Raw genomic sequence first — 19572 nt, 5'->3', positions numbered from 1 at the left:
GGAGACTAAACCCTCTCCCTTCCTCCACTAAACGCCTACATTTGTTATTTAAAAAAAACCAAGGTGACCTTGATTTTATATTAAAAAAAAAGACATATTTTGGTAATTTTGAATACTGCTATTCATAGTTAAACTGACACAGACTCAATTTTATTTAAAACATGTTTCTCTTAAATTATTGGAAATACCTCAAAAATCGTGCACACAGTTACAGTAAATACCCTCTATACGAGGAATATCCAAAAGAAGCTGAAATTACGGTTTTAGAAATCGTGTATTGTCAATAAAAGGCTTTCATAACTTAATCACCTTCAATGTATTTCCCACTAGATGTATTACATTTATCCCAATGTTTTCATTTCAGTTTTTAAAGTAGTTCTGGATCTCTTCAACTTTAATATCCTTTAACGCCTCCGTAATTTTCAGTTTAATCTCTTTCACATTTGTAAAACGTTTTCCTTTCAGTTCTCCTTTCATTCGAAAATCGTGTGCATGACTTTCATTATGCATCATTGAAACTGCTTGGGAGACCTCAAGGCAAGCTATACACAACAAAATTGGTCTCCGAGACTTTTGTTAATACACACAGCGATGGAAATTGCAAACGTACGAGCGATGAAAATCTATTCACTTTCACAATTTTTCCCATTTTACAACTTGATCAGTTAACTGCAAAATTTAGTTATAGAAATCCCTCACGGCATACGTAATTAAAATCAAGCAATGACAAGTATACACGTCGAACGCAGCGCAAGTACTCCTATTAGTTTTACGGAAAGAGTAAAACGAGGTAGGATTATATTTTTACTCGATAAAAAATTAACAATTCATTGTTGAAAAGGTTATTGTTATTAAAAACTTAGAAATTGTCAAAAAATAATAAAATTGATAAACAGGAAAAATTAAAGAAAAAGATCATTTTAAGAAGTTAAAATATACAGTAAAGTATACAAAACAATCCGGAGAATACCAGATGCATTTGGGAAAATAATCATTTCAGTTTATAATAAATAAGACATTGTACAAGGAATGTGCGATATACCAAAGAGAATGATCAAACTTTTTTTTATAAAATACATAGCAGTTTTATGAGTAATATAAAGGAAACGTACCAAATAACATTTTTATCACTTCTTCTTGAAATTTGGCTTTTTTATAATAAATAGTAATTTTTTATTTTACACGATGAGTGTACGTGTCGACCGCGCCGAAATAAAGTTTTGGATTGACGTGTATACACGTCGAACGTAGTTAACTGGTTAATTATTGTATCATTCACAATCTACCAGATCTGATTTTATCAGATCCGCTTGCGAGAACACTACACCGATCATCTCGCCGCCACCTAGCGGTCCCCGGCCTGAACTAAAGGCGTCCAGGGAGACGAAACCCTCCTTTTCCCCTCCACTAAACGCCTACACATATTTCTAAGTTACTGAAGTTGGTGATGAGATCATACTTCTAAATAAGTACATAATTACCGTTCAATTTATCTAGAAAATCATTTTCGTATGATATAATAAAAGAACAAACTAATCTATAATTCGTGCTACAATACACCACTGTCAAATAAATTAGGTATGATACCGATGAATTTCAATGAGGTAGTTCATAGAAAACCGCTACACACATGGAATAGGGTGAAATATCACTGATGAAATGAATGGAACAGGGAATCTATCACAGTGCAACATAGGCATTTTTATTCGTAAGAAAGAACCTTATCTCCATGAGCACCAACTCTGCGATCCTTGAAAAGCAACTTTTACAAGGATTTTTTTAACTCGAATCTGACGGAAGCCTTGAAGCAAAACATTTTTCAATGTAGTCGTATGGCTAAAGCTTTCTGGTGTTTATCGATTTAGCCAATGGCGTTTTCTCTGTAGCCAAACTTTCCATGGACATCAACTCGTGCAGTTTTCGTCGCCTTCTTTTCTTGTGAATACTGTGTTAGGAGACAATTTTTATGCGGAACACTTCCAAGTAATTTTGTAGATATCATTCTTAAGCTTTCAATTTGATCCTGAGAATATTCAGTAGTTTTTTCTCTATTTTTTGTGTGGTGGTTTAAGTCGCATCGACTACCACGATCTTCAGCGACTGCATCTCATTTAAGTAGTACCCATATTTCTTTATAGTTTGTTTAATATTTCTATTTCTTAGTAGAAATTGATTACATCACGTTGCAGTGAGGTTGACGTAAAACACTATAAGAATCACCTAGTGGGAATCGGAACACAAAAAAAAAGTTAAAATTTGTTGCACAGTGTTATTAGAGTCATGGTATGAAACAGTCATGGTGTGGGTTTTTCGTGTTTGTGTAGAAATAGAGCCACAATTTTAAGGTTTTTACATTGTGTAACTTTTAATCAATAATCCTCCACTATTAATATACAAAAAGATACTTATAAAAATAAACAAATACATTTAAAAGATTATATTTACACATGTATGTTAGTATTTCGTAACGCCACCTTTTGCTGCAATTACTGCCTTAATTCTTTTCGGCGTTCTTTCGATGCATTTTAACCAACTTATTTTGATTGCTTTACTTCTGGCCCATACTTTCATCAGAAGTTCAATCAACTGACATTCATTATTAATAATAAATGTTCCCAGAAATTTTCGATGGGGTTGAGGGCTAGAGAATTTCCAGGCCAATCAAGAACTTTCACTTTTTTCAACTGTGTATCATAACTTCACAAGCGTCAATACATCATAAAAAAATAACAAAAACTCTGTTTAATTCGATTTTCATTTAAGAATTAATCATTTTTATGTAAAACCATTAATTTATGTGAGTGGCTCTAATAAATTTGATCACCCACTGTATATTTCTTCACCGAAATTTCTTCATTTGTCGTAAAGTACGCCTCGAGTAAAAAAAGTTTGGGAACCACTGAGCTAACCACTGGGTCTGTTATGTATGTACCTTATGAGCCGTTTACAGACCAAAGTGGTCAACTCCACTTCTGAGTTTTTAAAATTTAAGTGTCAAAACACTTGATCGATATCTAACTTTCTATATTTTATTAATTTCTTTATCTTCTGCTTTGTGAACTTAATCGATTTAACAGATGAGCAGCTCATATATTTATATGAATTTTTGTTATTTCTCTAATTGTTGCCCCTCTAATTAGCCCCTGCAATGATTTTCACATCTTATGGTTTCATCAGTCATTTACCTTTGAGGCAAAATAAAGTACGATATGGAATTATTGACGTTATATTCCTTCTCCTTATTAACGTTGTTTAGGTATTTTAGTACGTATTTCGATTTTTTCAGAATATTTCACTGGAAAGAACTGCTGTATTTGTTGAAAAGTATAACATGTTCTGTTTCTATTATATGTATATAAGTGGTGTTTAGTTAAAACTTAGCTATTTTAACGTAACCTCACTTCTCTATTTTTTTTTTTTTTTTTTTACAACCGATTGATTGGCTATTCTTCTAGTTTCACCCATTGGTGAAAAACTGCATGTCAATTTTTTTTACAGAAACGGATACTATATTGATTAAATAAATGTAAGCATAATTTCAGTGTCTTACGAAATACAATAAAATTTTTATACTTTCGCAATTTTAACAGTTCAGACAAGTTGAAGATAAATAAAACAATAAGCATTTTTCTTTATCGAATCTCAGATAGCTAAGAAAAAAAACAGATTATACATATTTAGCATTTGACAATTATAAAAGGATAGAAAGAAAGACAAATAGTCATAAAATTCGTTCAATTTAAAAAAAAAAAAGAAAACGGTATCGTACCTTCGGATGACAGAAAGCAAGAAAGCTTTTCCATTTGATTTCCAACGTACATATTCTCTCGCTTCTAGTCGTGTAACAGCTATCGTGAACGTACAAAAGCTATTCTGGCATTGAGATAACGTCGAGTCACTATCGAAGAGCGAGAAGAAAGTCAAGTTACCATTATTTACCACGACATTCCCTCCACGGTAGACCTTGTCAAAGATTTTGTTTCCCCTAAACCTGTTACGGTCCGAACAGAGTTGGATGCGTATACCCAACATAGTCGGTCTTCGAAACTGCGTAACGTCCATTTCCACCACTCCTTTTACTTTAATTTTCGAGTGTAAAAACGGTGGCGGCAAAGGCACCTCAAGTCTAGTTAATGTTTAGAAAGGATTCAGTACACGTCAGTACACGTCTCTTACGGAAAATCTCTACAACGAGAAAACTCTATAAGATCGGGTATTCAAGTGCTCTTCGAGTTACACGTAACCATACAGTACGTTATTTGCTGTTAGGCATTTTTAACCGTTGTAATTCGTCCTCCCTTTGTTCGTGTATGTTAAAACCGAGAAGGATTAGATTCTTGCTCCACGGAATCGAAACTGAACACTTTACCTTAATTCACTTTGTTCCTTTGATAAGGTTGTAAATCTAGACTCGTTCATTCAATACCGCGACAATTACACGTAACAATTGTAAAGTCCCGGCACAAGAGAATAAATCTAAATCATTTATAATTTATATATTGTTATTCAACTGTAATAACCTGTGCAGAGAATCCACTAAGTTGTACCTTTACCGCTCGACATGCACCGATAATTCAAGTTACGAGGCCAATTACTAATGTGGGGGTTATAAGCGAAGTATAGCGCCTCAGGCGCCCTTGGGCCCTTTTTCCGTGATGGCCGCAAGATGTCGCGCGTATAATCTATCCTTTCTCGCAAACGCTCTATCAAGGGCCTTGTCGATGTACATATATATATATATATATATATATATATAACATCTGAGAATATATGTACAACCCAGGCGTCTGGGACAGGGACCGTCCACATCAGCCCCACTGACGAGTTCTAGCGAACGGTTCTCGAGACGAAACGCCATAATTTTTCCGCCCGCATCCTACACTAACATTTCCTGCGACTCCCCCTACGTTAGTCATAGGTGGTACGTACGTTCGTCCGCATATCCATTCTCCTTGAGGCTCTCTTCGTTAACCATACGTAGGTTCGCCTTTACGTCTTAACCTTTCCTGTGGTTCCCTACGTTAGCCATACGTACTTAGGTTCGTCCACGATAACCAACCTCCTGGACCTCCCCTACGTTAGCCATACGTGTAGGTTCGTCTCCACGTCTACTTCCTTAGATTCCCAGTGTTACCTAACAAACACTGGTTAAGCCAAACTAAAAATAACACCATAACCTAAATAAAGCCCTGGCTATGCAGCCGGCCCACTCCGCCTCGTAACATTCCCATTGCTTTGATCATTGTGTAGAATGACAAACGAAAAATACGGAGACCCATCATAGTTGATAGCGTACGGATTACGCTATTGTCATATCTATTACAGTTTTGCCTTTCAAGAAAACTTCAATAGATTCGACTCAAGTTGAGGTTTGGATTCTTGCCGAACATAAAAGAGGAGATTCAAGGGTCATATTGAACAAAACAGATTGATAAAACAATATTAATGTGTGTAACAACAGAACTTTTATTCCGACTGAATTTACCGATTTGTATTTCCATCGACCGTGTTGATAACGTGGTCAAATTAACTAAAATATACCATAAACGCCTCTGACGGAGGATCATTGAACTATTCTTACGTCCGACGCATGTAAATCGTAGATTACGTTTTACACCTTCCAGAAGCAATAAATTATGAAAAATCGAATTTCTGTGACATTGTGTTAGTTCAAGGAAGGGTGTCTGATGTGGTATCGGTGAAGAAAACCATCCAATATTTGTTAAAATGCAGCATTCGGCAGCCATCTTGTTTGCTTAAATCGGCAACTGTCTCAAGCTTACAGTGTCGAAAAATACCATTTTCCTCACCGTATGGTGTTTATCGGTGTTCAAATGGAACAGACCACAATTTCATTTATGCAACTATCGAGACGAAAAACGAAATCTACGAAATCGAGTGTCTCTCGCGCATGGCGTATACAGTGTGTCCCACGTAACTGGAAACACTCCAATATTTCCTAAACTATTAAAGATACAGGAAATTGCTTTGGTGGTCATTGCATGATAAGATAGAGCAACATTTTGACGTAGACAAATCTTTTTTTGCATTATTATTTTCAAAAATATAATGGCAAAGTTTGGTTTTTTAAATGGAACTATATATTTTTCTTTCGATCATTTGATAGTGCTTTTGAAATCGAATTCATTAAGCTTGCATGTATACACTTGATTTTCATTTGTTTACGAGATATTGCGCTAACAAATTTGGAGATTTTTCACGGGAGAAATTCCCTTCAGTGGGAAATATCAGCAGGGGTCCTGTTCGCGCGTCAAGTGCCACGTGTTAAGCAGGACCGCTTGAAATGGATACCACAGGCGGCCAGTGGGACGGCAGGCCCAAACTTCACTGAAGGGAATTTCTCCCGTGAAAAATCTCCAAATTTGTTAGCGCAATATCTCGTAAACAAATGAAAATCAAGTGTATACATGCAAGCTTAATGAATTCGATTTCAAAAGCACTATCAAATGATCGAAAGAAAAATATATAGTTCCATTTAAAAAACCAAACTTTGCCATTATATTTTTGAAAATAATGATGCAAAAAAAAATTTGTCTACGTCAAAATGTTGCTCTATCTTATCATGCAATGACCACCAAAGCAATTTCCTGTATCTTTAATAGTTTAGGAAATATTGGAGTGTTTCCAGTTACGTGGGACACTGTATGTGCGTGCTTTCCGTTCTTTGTGTGAGTGCCCGTATACAGCTCATGACACAAGGAGTTTATGCATCAGTTGCAACAGTGTTGCTTCGTGTTATTCTTTCTGATATATTTTCAATCAGGTAAATCCAACTTAAATTAAATCATTTTAGAAAAAATAAAATGAAATATTTCTACACAGAAAAGAGTTGGTTAAAAGACTAAACAACTAAAAGACTAAAAAAGAAAATAAATAGTGGTGGTCACCTTTTGCAACAAGCTTTATCGATGCGACAGGTCGTTAAACAAAAAAGGTATTCACTATTCCAGTGCAAGTAGAATTCGCGAAAAGTATCTTCCAGATTGTATCAAATCATTGAGTGGTTGATCACGCAAATTAAATAAACACGATCGTTAAAGTTTAGTTAAATTGATAAGAACATGAGAAGCTGATGACGTTCTAACTACAATGAACGCATGGTTCCTAAACAGAAAAAGCAAGTTTTTCTGTTAATCTGTTTGTATTATATAATTGCAAAGCACCGTAACAAAAGTTACAATGAATAAATATTTTTGTGATAAACAAATTGTTTTTTAGCAAATCCATGAAAAGCCATGAAACCTTTCCTTAAGAGATAGCATTTTTCAGCTACAACTTTAAGAGGTGATTTTACTCCGTAAATTTACGATTGAGCAGATACAAAAAGATATGTTACAAAATTTATATAAGAAATATCTTATTTTCACCCGCTTAATATATCTACCAAATTTCATCAAAATCGGAGACGGACACTTGGGTATGTTTCCTTGTAAGTTTCTGGAGAGTCAAAAATTTTTAACGGATTTTCAACTATGCGGCATTTTAGTATTCCAATCAGTTTTGTTCCGAAACAAGCAACACACTCGGGACCAACCAGTTGCTCATTATGGATCAGGTATGGTATTCAACTTGACTTTATTCTAGAAACGAAACAAAAAGGAACACGAAAAACGAGCCAGACGTTCGAGGTAGCAGCAAATCATAAAGTGATCAGTAAAACAGCGACGTGATTTTCAAAAAACAGTAGAATGTAATAAACATGCCCTGTCATTTTAACACTAATAATAAGTGACTTCTGACTTCTTAAATCTTTCACTCTGTGGGTGATTTCAAACAAAGAAGAGGCGATATAGTGAGTATCTTATTTCGAGTCAGGTAACATTTGAGTATTTCAGATCAAGTATCGCGTTGTTCAAGAACTAACTGTAAATACTTATTACTATGTTTTTCTTGATTTTCAAATTTTTCCGGTTAATTTCTTTTTACATGACTTTTTTTAAGGATCTCTGCAAAAATGTATAAACTCGTTGCTTTATAAAAATTAGTTAATAAACTGCAATTTTACGATGTGTTGTTTGGAGCGGATCGGTGTTCGAATATTTTCTGTACCTACTATGATTTAATTTCAAATAACTTTAACACAAAATAAAGTCAAACACTTAATTATACATCTGCATATGGATCATGTGCGAAATACTTATGTAATACATACACAATAAACGAACACTTAAAAGTAACCGTCAATAATTATTCATACAGCATTGTCAAAATACAACACGATCACAAAGTAATCATAAAAAAATCATTCGTAGTCCACTATTTTCGCAATAATAATAATAACAACATATTTGTATCACTCACCTATTAAGCTCGATTTATTATAAAATCATTAGGCTACATGCTAGACAGTGGAAAGATTTCTTCATCACATAGTAACAAGAACGATGATATTTGTGATCGTAGAAAAGTGTTGTTAAATGTTCTTGTCAGCACAATATAAATTATTTTGCCGCAGAAACCACTGTTCACTGTCGTTAACATACACTTCGTCAAGACACGAAAAGCACGTGGCGGAGCCACGACGCGTACTGACTGCTACACGACAGCTGACGAAGGGTCGCAGCTTCGCTCTACCACCCCACTTTTTCCCTCTTGCTTCCACGTGTATTCTGTACCCCGCTAGTGGATGTTCTATCGCTCCCTACCACTTTTAACAGAGATATCAGGCACATATCGTAAGCAACAAAACTGAACATACACATAGAATTTTCAATACCTTATTAAATGTTTGAATATAAAATGTGAAAGTTTCATATTACATAGTTTACCTAACGCACTTTTATTAGTGTTGAAACTGATATCGTAACAGTCTACGAATTTTGATCTGGAATCGAGTATTTAGTATCAAAGACCTAATATAAGAATAAAAAATAATCAATTTTGCTTTGATACTTACAATTAAATGAAAATATCACTTTCTGTTTCGTGCTATGAAAGTATCAATGTATTCCAGATTTAGGGTAAACTATACAATGATCGACATTTTAAGCTAAAGCTATATTTTACATTAAAGAAGTGACAGAATTTATTTATTTAAGATCGCATATGTCTTGGTGTTTATTAGCGACCACTGTTGCAATAGTTGATATTTACAGGTACATAATTTGCGTACATTTCGGTGAAAGGTTTGTACAATATTAGGTAACTAAAGTAAGTTATGCAATTTAATCTTTTAGAAAATTTACTACATTTTTTAACTGTTCTTGATTGTTGTGCAGGGTATGTACTTCATTAAAGATATTGTATTTAAGTCTTTTTTCTAAACATTTTGGACATCGCAATAGAATATATGTTCTTCACTCTATATTTTTCGTCGCAATCAGGGCATATCTTCGGCTCTTTCTTTGTTAGAAGGTGGATGTGGATTTTTACAATAAGACACTTTCTTGTCTTTTTTAGACTTTGATAACCGTTTTCATATTCATTGTTTTCTTCATAATCTTGTTTTTCTTTATTTTCCGTCGTTGTTTCCTCCTCCTTTTCCTTTTTCGTTGATCTTTTGTCTATTTATTTCTTATTCTGTTCATTTAATTTTTTCCTCTTGTTCATATGCTATTCTGCACTAGTCAAGACATACGTTGATCTATTAGAAAGTCGTATTTCTTTACGAATCGGTGGTTTTCGGTCAGACAATACTTTCCTGTTTCTTCGTACTCGTGGAAACTTGTGTGGTAACGACACCGCGCGGATTGCTTCCTCGTTGGGGGCTTGTAAGACCCAAGTAAAACCTTTCGGTTCCGCGATTTTGTACGATACGTGTCCGTCCAATTAATATAAGACACTTGTGTCGATAGCGCGATCGTTTCGTCCTGACAGTTTGTATGTGGATAAACCGTTCCTCTTTTAGACTTTTCGTTTTTTGCAGATTTGAACCGAACGATGTTTGTAGTTGTGTCGAAAGCTTTCCAACATGGAAAGATTCCGTTTTTTTGTTTCAAGGATCCGGTCGAACTCAAATTAAATATTTTTGAATTAAGAGAATAGAATAGGGATTGAAGGTAAGGATCAACGAAATAAAGACACAGTCAATTAAGCCAATAATGAGGAAAATTTATTGGCTCAGAAAGAAAGGCTCTCGGAGACGTAGTCATGGAACTGTGTCACGTCGAATATGGGCGTGTGTAGGAGAGGGGAGAAAAAGACGTTTCGTCTCGAAATTGTCTGTCAGACTCGTCAGTGGGGCTGACAACAGACGATCCCTGCCCCAGACACCTATCATACCACAATTCGGAACTTCTATATATTCGAACTGCATGCCGGGCTACCGCTTGCGAGAACACTGTCACGGATTCGATCTCTCGCCGTCACCTAGCGGTCCCCGGCCCGGACTAAAGGCGTCCGGGAAGACGAAACCCTCTCTCCCCCTACACTAAACGCCTACACCCGCGCGCGTGCGTGTGTGTGTGTATGTGTCGACACATGAGTAATGTTAATAGGAGGCACGGTCTCGACGCAGGCGAATCGGCTGCAGCACGATCGCGCGAACATTGTGAAGAGGCTCGACTCCTACGGATCGGCTCAAAAAGAGACACGATCACCTTTATGGTGAGCAGCCATCTGAGTCGAAACGGATCGGCTCAAGGAGAGACACGATCGCCTTTATGGTGAGCAGCCACCTGAGTCGTGAAAACGATTGCCATTGTAATGCGCGTTTCGACGTATACAATACGCGTGATTCTTCCACGCCCTGAACCGTTCGTAAAACACTACGAAATACCGATGTTGTTCACGCGAGACGCTCGATGGAACCAAACGTTTTCGCGAGTTTTTTTTTCTTTTCGCGACACTGAACGCTGGCGACTCGGCGCCGATACGAACCGTTTCGGCCGTACAATGTTCAAATGCAGAGTGAAGAACGAACTGGCCGATGTTCGCTGTGGCACATTTCGTAATTGCCAGTCCCCTTTCGAGTGAGAGTGAGGTCAAGTCCTACGAAAACGAGGGGGTTCTCGAAGGCTCGACGAAGTCACGTAGTTCCTCCAAATCGACCCTTATCGGGGAACGCCATTACACATGCGTTTCTGGTCGACCTTTTAGAATTGCGGATTTATAACATACCTTTCAGTTGCTAGAATGGCGCGGCTCAAAATTTGAAACTATTGTTTCAGGATTAAGAAGCATGAAAATAAAATCTATTGTCGCGAAAGTGAAATTACCGGTTGTAAAAAATCAGAAAATTCGAGAAACGTTAAGCTCTGCAATAATGTGTTTTACCTTCGAAAACCTTCGAAAAAACTTAGTCATTGTCTTCCGCGTCAGACGGAACACTTCCCTGTAAATTACTAATATTCTCCTTTGGTGTTGTATTTTATATATTGCTATCATGTTTATCTTCTGAAATATTGCTTTGCTCATTTGTATCAAGTTCACTTTGCTTAAATATAGAATTGTTTTCAATTAAAACAATTTCTTCAGGACGTGAAATCCTTTGCGTTAAAATAACCTCAAATTCATTATCAGGATATACGATAAGAAAAGTGTTATGAATAGAAATCCGTTCGTCGGCTACTAATTATTATCTAAACTTTTTGTCTCATTTGTTGTTTCTACTGATTATTATTTTTTTAAGAATCCGTAAACATTTATCAAAGTGTATCTAGTATAAAATAATTTTTAACAAAAAATACAACCGACTTCGAGATGTGCTAAAAAGTGTAAAATAATTTCTATTTCATTTATAGCAATACTCCACAGCTATTAATAAAACCTATTTAATCGTTAAATGGTATACTAAATACATTTCGACCTTTATCGGAGGCGGCGCAAAATTAAAAACTTTTCTTCTACTAGGAAAATCCTAGTTCAGGCGTTGACAACCTATGACAAATGACCCATTTGATAATTTCAAGTAAACAATATTCAACGGGAATCAACATACACATTGCGGATTAATTATATGTACGTACATCAGAAGTGCAGCCAACTTCTGATACAATCGTTACAACTATAGTTTTCAAGATAGCAGTTCCAGGTCGAAATTTTGAGGGGTTGTTTTACCCCATAAATTCGCGTCCCAGCAGATATAAAAAAATACGTATCCCTTATTTTTATCTGTTTAACAACCCTACGAAATTTCATCAAGATAGGAGGGGGACACTTCCGTGCCTTTCTTTGTAAGTTCTGAACTCTCATCATAGAAATCGTGTCGCCTGTTGCGGTACTTTTTTTTTCATTGGACAGAGAAGAAATACATTTACGTACATACATACACGCCGACCACATCCCGAAGAGAGGGACGTGTCAGTGTTGGACTCAGGTGCTCACCAGAAGGAATCACAGCACCCATTACCCACTAAAGCTTCTCCTAGTACCGGCCACCGACACCTTTAGCAATCCCATGGGATTATATCAAAAGTGTCGGTTTAAGCCACGACAATGCTTCCCATTTAGCCACATCTTAATCATAGATCAGGCCTGTCCAAGTAGGGGAATTTACTCCTGGAACACATGTTTTGGGTCCCCTTCCAACGCTGCTCCTTCAAGTAAGATGGGACCGAGGAGACAATACTGCCGCTAGGAAAAACGGAGAGACGGTAGTCGGAACTGTTCCATCTTACTTGAAGGAGCAGCGTTAGAAGGGGGCCCAAAACATGTGTTCCAGGAGTGGATTCCCCTACTTGGACAGGCCTGTCATAGATGACCTAAAGGCGTTCAGCCATCTGCGAGGGTTGTGCATTCACACCGCCGCACTCGGCGTAACGGGATTTTTTCCACCTGTACATGCGTTGACAGAGTTTCTCTTCGACTCAGCAATAGGTGGTTCTAGTCGGTGATTGAGTCACGCCTTGGTCCAGGATGCTGTTGATGTGCCTTATCCTAGCTGTCCTTTACTATCGTTTGCGACCTTGTAAGATGCTGATGATGTGCATTGTCCTTGCAGTCATCTGTGTTAATTCTTCAACTTGACGGCCGTTGAAAGTAGGCTTGAGATAGGAAGCGTAGGGAAAAGGTAGGAATGCGAGGACAGGAAGGAGCAGTTGGATAGCACGTGCGACAGATATGGCAGATAAATTCAAGCCTTTCTTTAGAACATAGGACGAGGGATGAGATAGAGGCTACTGGAAGAGGAGGAGGAGACGCGCTGGCGCGGGTGATGGGAAGTAAGGGAGATGCGATGGAGTAAGGGGTTATTGCGCGATGCATTTTTTACGCAAATGGGCCTACACTAGCTGGTTCAGGTGACATTCCTATTTAAGCTTGCAGGACTGCCTCTGTGCCGGAGATTTCGGGTTTCGAGCAAGGGTACATATCCGGCCCCCAAAATCTCATCACAGAGGCCAGGAGAGTCGAGGGTCGAGTCTATACTTTCGTGATATAAGGGGGAAATTATGCGGAAAAAATAATTTTTAACAAAAAAAAATCCGATTTCGAAATACACTACAAAGCGTGAAATAATTTCTATTTCATTTATACCAGTATTTTACAGCTATTAATAAAATCTACTTAATCGTTAAATAGGATACTAAATGCATTTCAACCTTTTCGGAGACGGAGCAAAATTAAAAATACCCGAATATACGATCCTGCCAATAACGATTTGATTGCGGTATGGCAAACTTGATAAATAATATGTCGTAAGTAACGGGACGTTATAGGTACGGCTGAAAAGATTTATAATTGTAACGATTGTATTAGAAGTTGACAGCACTTTTCATGTACATGTAGTTAATTCGCATTGTTAACTTGAAATTATCAAATGGGTCATTCGGTAACCGGCGCGGCGTGTCATTGGTTGCCAATCGATGAAATGGGATCATCGTGGAAAGATCTACGAGATGCGAAAGGTTTCATCGCGATCGGTGCATTCCTTGCAGAGTAGCGCTAAAAAATAAGAGTTTGCAATAACAATAGTTATTATATATGTACAGGTAGGTATCGATTAGTGCGAGTAATAAATCCCAGAAATTGTTCGCATTATTTGAATTCGTACTACATTCGAATACTTGAAATATAGGAATTGATTCTTAGTTAAAGAAAATATACGATCAAAATTTTGAAATATATCTTTCATATGTATATTATTAAATTATAATAGCATAAAGATGTTTATTATTTTTTAAAGTATTTTAACAGTGTTGATTGCACTTTCTTCTGCTTTTTCATATCTCTGTATATGTATGTGATGATTAACCCGCAGTATTTTATCCAAGTCTCTGTTAACTTGCGTGCTTCGATCCATGTCTGGATCAAAAAATGCCTCGCAAGCCTCTCATTAACTGAATTTTTGTTCGCATTAAATGCGACCTGGTAACATTTTAAAATTCGCACTAAAATCAAATATCGCACTATGTGAACTAGCATTAATCGAGACTTACCGGTATACTGGTTTTTGGACTGCATGCTGACCAATACACCGCCAGAGTAGGCGGTAGAATACACGTAGGCATACGTAGAATTCAATGTAGTAGTAACAATACTTTTTCACGAATATCTTGGAAACTAAAGCTTTCAGTTGATTATGCGTAATAAAACAATTCTTCAGCATCATGCCCCCGACAACATATTAAAGGGTCATTGAAATCATCCTATGTTGAGATTAGAAACTTCCTGTTTTTTGCAATAATAATCCTTGGCAATGAAAAAATGCAAAATGTTTTTTAACAGGACCAATCGTAAGACATATTCTACAAGATGCAAAAGGTTTCGTTCCGATTGGTCCATCCGTCTCGGAGTAATCGGTGAGTATACATTTAGAAAAAAAAGTCGTTACGAATGAAAATATGCAAAATATTTTTTTATGGGACCAATGGGGAGTTACACTCTACAAGATGCAAAAATGTTCGTTCTGATAGGTCCATCCATCTAGGAGTAATCGGTGAACAAAGCCAGAAAAAAAACATATATACTGATCAAATTGAGTATCCTCCTCCTTTTTGAAGTCGGATAAAAATTGATTTTAGAATCGAGAGCCGAAGTCGCCTGTTGCGGTACTGACTCCAATGAAGAGAACATAGGCGTCGGATGAGATATACATAGGCGTAGGAAGAAATCGGTGAACAATGTGGGTAGAGCAACATAGAGATAATATGAGAAGATTTACTGTAATAACAAAGAAAAACGAAATTATTTTTAATCCATTAATATACAGGGTGTTCCAGATAAAGTGATAGTCCTTTGGAGTAGTGATTGCTAGAGTGGAATACAAATTAAAATTAGTAACTAATTTTGGATTTGAAAGTAGTAGTTACTAAAATAATGTCATCGAGAAGATTCTATATATGTAACATTTATATTCCTCCAACGACTTGAAGAACACGAAATTCTACATATAATTAAACAGCTACCAGAACCCTTTATTCTTGTGGGCAATTTTAACAGCCACAACCCCATATGGGGGTCCTAAAAAACAGATTTTAGAGGATTATCCATGGAAACAATAATAGATAACAATAATCTTATACTTTTAAACGCTAATGCACTCGGACACTTTAATATTGCAAACAGCCGAGCTCGATTGATTTATCTCTCTATAGCCCTAGAATTGTGCAGAGCATTACATGGGTAACATTACCAGATCTGTATAACAGCGACCATTTTCCGATTAAGATATCGCTTCTCGAAATATCCGATTATCAAATAGGATCTACAAACCAGTAAAATGGAAATTCCAACATGCATGTTGGACAAAATATCGGCAAGAAATATCCAAAAGATTATCGAATACCATCCGTCTTAGTACAATCAATTTCTATACAATTAACTCTATCCTTAGTAAATTTATTGAGACGATAAAAAGGGCAGCAGACTCATCCATAGAAAAAACACTTAAGGATAACAAGTAAGACATACATATGCCATGGTGGATTCTCTGCTGGGGTTTTGCACTGGTTCAATCATTCATCGACTCGAGCTTCGAACTAACGACAAATACAATTACAGTAAAAGCTGGATATATGCAACAAACATTGGGACTCAGACGTTGCATATATCTAGCCGAGGTGTCGATTCTGCGTCCGTACACATCGTTTGTATTCAACCGCGATACCTATTCTACGTTCGTACACATCATTTAGGCAGGCCGTACACCAAAGATGCATCAAACATGCAACATGCAACATGCGACGTGTTGCACGTTGCATGTTGCGTGTTTGATACATCTTTGGTGTACGGCCTGCCTTATACATATGTAGCCGAGGTGTCAATTCTATGTTGTTTATTTATTCTATTATCATTCTGTTATTACTGTTAGCTTGTAAATTACTTTAATTTTCAATAGGAAGAAACTGTCCGGTTTCATGGAAATCACGGGCTGTTCCTAACATCATACAGCACCTAATTTGCAGTCAATAGTTCAGCAGCATATTCAGAATAAATAAATAAATAAATGAATATAATTCAAACTATATCGTGCTTGGTATCATTTTAATCAGACAAATCTCACAAATACGTTAGTAAAAGTTTCATTAAGAAAAAGTTAAAAATAAAAAAGTTTTATCGTTGAATTAGTATTAGTCACACCGATATAACGGTTCGGATCGTATTACACGGCTTCTTCGTCGAGCGTCTCAGTTCGCTTAGGGGGATCCCCACAAGTGGAGGGGATAGCGATGTTGCATATATCCAGCCAATCTTTCGTTGCATACAGGGTATCCCAGAACTGGGGTAGGACCCGTGGAGGGATGATTGTTGAGGTCATTCTAAACAACTTTTTCCTTTACCAAAATGTTGGTTAAGGTCTCGTTTTCGAGTTATTAACGAAAAACACTGGCCAATCAGAGCACGCCTTTAGCGTTCAAACCGTGAGCGTAATCAAGTGCATCAGTATCGCATCGGTATAATAGGATTCGCTGGGCGAAAGTTGTATCGAATAATGAATTAAAAATAGAAAGGAATAATAGTATCGAATTATTGGTTGCTCGTGAACAACGAATCCTATTACACCGACGCGACGTGGTGCCGATGCATTTGATCACGACTACGGCTTGAACGCAGTGCATACCCAACATTCTGTGTTTCGGCACGCGCTAAAGGCGCGCTCTGATTGGCCAGTGTTTTTCGTTAATAACTCGAAAACGAAGCCTTAAACAACATTTTGACAAAGGAAAAAGGTGTTTAGAATGATCTCAGCAATCATCCCTCTTCGGCTCCTACCCCAGTTCTGGGACACCCTGTGTATATGTGTATTTGCACTCGCGTGAGTGTTCTCGTTCTATTAGTCAAACGTAATTCATTACAAATTCTTTTCTTTCTGTTATAGCATATTTGTTTTCAATATAAAATATGGAATAATATAATATTCAATTAATTATTATAAATCGTTGTAGTTTAAATCAATTTAATTTCTCTACATTAATATTGTTACGCCGGGGAGTGGTACTAGTGTTTCTCATTACGAATAATAACAACAGGAAACAAAACTAAACTGTATATTTCGAACACAAAGCAATTAGAGAGCTCAAAAGTATAGGTCTGGTCGCGTTGGCTTCTCGAGACCTTCTCACAACATTCGAATTCTGCGCGGTTGTCTAAGAGACCCAAAAACATCCGGTGATGTGTTTCCGCTCGAAACAAGGAATAGCTTCTCGTCATGATTCATCGACAGGTTTTCGCGGGGCAGTCGATGTATCGAGAAAGCGACAACTTCTCGCTGTCGCAACACTGCTCCCCTCTCCAATAAGCGGTCGTCCTGACCGCTATAAATTACGGTTAAACGGAGAAACCTTTGAATTTTATTTCTTAACCGCACACTATATTAACCTCTATCCCTAAACCCTACCGATCTACATAATATGAGACGCTTTTGACGGGAATCGCTCTCCCTCCATACAAGCGCTGTAATCTAGGTTCATCTTTGAGACGTTACAAAAGGAATTAGTTAATAGTGACGGCTAGAACTGCTCTTGTGATTCGATCACGTTCGTTTCTAATCACGATCATTTTTCACAGTGATTCATGATTTTTCATGCTTTCTTCTGATTGGTCGAAAATAAAAACCGTAATTAACTGATAACCTTTGACTAGCCAAAACTTATGACTAACTGAACGTCGTTTGCGCATTATGCTCAGATATTTCTATACAAGCTATATTGAAGCATTTTATAAAAAAATAGTTGAATCAAGATCATGAATTACGAAGAGCAATTATCCAAGATAAGAAAATCACGATCGTGATCGTGATTCTACGATCACTGTGATAAATCACCGTTAGTGATTTTGCACGCCATCTCTAGTAATTAATGCCTACGTACGGTGAAAGCGACTTCAAGTAATTTGCGAATTCTGAATTGTTGTAGTCTTGTAAGTTTTGTTTTAATTTTTTAATCAGTCTGTTTAGTATTCTTTTATTATTCCTTGTTTTGTCTCTCTACCACTTTACTTTACCTTGTTTTTTTCTTTGATCTTCTATAGGATGCTGTTTGGGTAATACAGATCCCTATTGAATGAATGGTTTATCTTATATAGCTAACGTCCATGCAGCTTCTTGTATAATATCCGTTATTTTATTAACTGCTTTGTTAATTCATTTGGGAGTTTTAAAGGAACGTTACAGCTGAGATTAGATTCAATTTTTTTTTAAGTGTCCAGTTGGTGCTCTTATTGCATAATGGTGATGGGTTTTTATAGTGAGTAATTTTTGTTTGATACGTAATTATTATGGGCTTATAACTGATAGGCTGCAAGCCAGTAAGTTAATTCTTCAGTCGCGAGAACGTCTAAATTTCTGTTGTGTAGATATGCATTTAATATCCTCGCTTTCGGCGATGTTATTTTTTATTTCCAATTCCTCAATGTGATATATTAACATTTGATTACTTTTAATCAATTATAGAAAAGAGTTCAAGAAACATGGCATTCAATCTTTGAAGAATTGCGCATAATTTAGTTGAAAGTATGTATAAATAAACCGTTATAGTTATAACCAGGGATATGAACTTGCCATTGAAAGTTCGGGAAAATTCCCGGCGGGCCCGCAAAAATATGAGGCCTAATTAATTGAAATCCTATACAAGAAGCCCGTCACGTCATTAACGTTCTGGTAAAACTTTACATAAGTCCCATATCGTCTCTGGTTATGACTGTGAATGATTCATAAATAAACTATTAAGTTTATTTTTAAATGTTACTTTCTACCACCTTCTATAACGGTGCAGAACCGAGTCAAAAAAAGTCAAATAACGATAAAAGCAGATAGTTTACAATCAAATTATTACGCGTTTGTTCAAGCAAAACAAGTGCAAACTTATACATGTAACAAGTTATTCTCAAATCCTGTCATAATATTGTAAATATATTATTATTTTTTTCTTAAGTGCTTATATTAATTCAATCCAGCTTCTTACTATGTATTAAAATAAATTAAGATAAACCAACAGAGTTCTGAGAAAATTTTCGGGATCGATCTATTGGTCTTAGAAATCAATTATGTACTAGCATTTCTGTGAATGCAGGTTAAGAGGTAAATTCTTTCCTTCGGAAAGAAGAAACTCTTCTCCGAATATAGGTTATCGGGTATGTAAGGCAAAAGAGGTGGTTGTATTGGAGGTCGAACTCAAAGTGTAGGCAGAGAAGAAGAGAGAGAGAGAGAGAGAGAGGGAGAGAACTGGGGTGAAA

General features: G+C 36.6%; 1 protein-coding gene across 2 annotated transcripts in view; it reads right to left on the bottom strand.

Moving 5' to 3' along the window:
* LOC114877526 (gamma-aminobutyric acid receptor alpha-like) overlaps nucleotides 1-19572 on the bottom strand; it is a 130398-nt gene that overhangs the window by 67050 nt on the left and 43776 nt on the right. The window contains exon 1 of one of the 2 annotated variants that reach the window (XM_029190200.2): nucleotides 8323-8485. The exons of the other annotated variant lie outside the window; for it this stretch is intronic. The gene's annotated coding sequence lies outside the window, so the exon portion shown is untranslated. Of the gene's footprint in view, nucleotides 1-8322; nucleotides 8486-19572 lie in introns of those variants that run through there. 2 annotated transcript variants of the gene reach the window in all.

This window comes from Osmia bicornis, chromosome 6, assembly GCF_907164935.1.
Source record: "Osmia bicornis bicornis chromosome 6, iOsmBic2.1, whole genome shotgun sequence".
Lineage (NCBI taxonomy): Eukaryota > Metazoa > Arthropoda > Insecta > Hymenoptera > Megachilidae > Osmia > Osmia bicornis.
This window is presented reverse-complemented; position numbering and strand designations above follow the sequence as displayed.